Source organism: Sinocyclocheilus grahami, unplaced genomic scaffold (genome assembly GCF_001515645.1).
Source record: "Sinocyclocheilus grahami isolate Dianchi unplaced genomic scaffold, SAMN03320097.WGS_v1.1 scaffold23047.1, whole genome shotgun sequence".
In the NCBI taxonomy this organism is placed as follows: Eukaryota; Metazoa; Chordata; class Actinopteri; order Cypriniformes; family Cyprinidae; genus Sinocyclocheilus; species Sinocyclocheilus grahami.
In genome coordinates this window covers 1-997 of record NW_015519000.1, presented here as the reverse complement: position 1 = coordinate 997, position 997 = coordinate 1, and positions in this window count along the sequence as shown.

The window sequence follows — 997 nt, the reverse complement described above, 5'->3', positions numbered from 1 at the left end:
AGTACTCTGACAAAATGTCATCACCTAGCTAGAAAATTAGTTTTACCCCATCGAAGCTTCACATAATATAACTGAGTTGGCAGAAGACAGTCAATGGAAGAGGTACTACTGTGTGTATATGAATGGTTGAGATAAATGCATGCATGGTTTTATTTGTACTGAAGGAAACTGCAGTGATTTTGAAGGTCACATGAGAGATAAACTTGTGCCCTAACTTCCAGATGAAGATGTCTGATTCTCTTCTTAATCAAACCAACAGTTTTCTGCTAAAAGCTTCATAAGCATAAAAGCAGGAGTTCAACATCATTTGTGACTTGTTTATTTCTCCCAATTTTAGGTGTATGTATAATTTGCTATCTAAAAGCTTGCCCTATTATTGCCCTTGATTACTGTGAGTTATAAACTAAAACCTTATATAGTACAGACGTTACAGTTTCCCTCTTTACTTTTATAACAATAAGTTGTTATGCAATAGATGATGACTGCAAACAAACTGACAAATGTGCATATTTAAAACAAATCAAATGTGCAATGTAACTACCTCAGGTATCATACACGCTAAGAATAAAAAACAGATGATGTCCTGGCATAAAATTAACTGTACATTTTCAGTTAAATTGACTGAATTTTCATTTAACTATTAGAATATAATGCAATGCATAATTCAAAATAGGGTTAAAACACCGGTTTAAAAAAAATTTGAAATTTCCTTCATATTAACACATTGAGCCATATTTTACATACTTCCAGAGTGTACAATATTTCAACTATAGCTATTGGGACAGTACTTTTTCATACTAGCTTGTAGGGCTGGGCGATATGGCCAAAAAAAAATCATATTGGTATTTTTTTGGATGAATTGCATTATATCATAGGCCCATATATCTCGGTATTTTGTAAATTTTTCTGTTTGGATTATATATATCTGTGTGTGCGCGTGTTCTTTTTACAGTATACAGGTGCCTCTCAATAAATTAGAATGTCGTGGAAAAGTTCA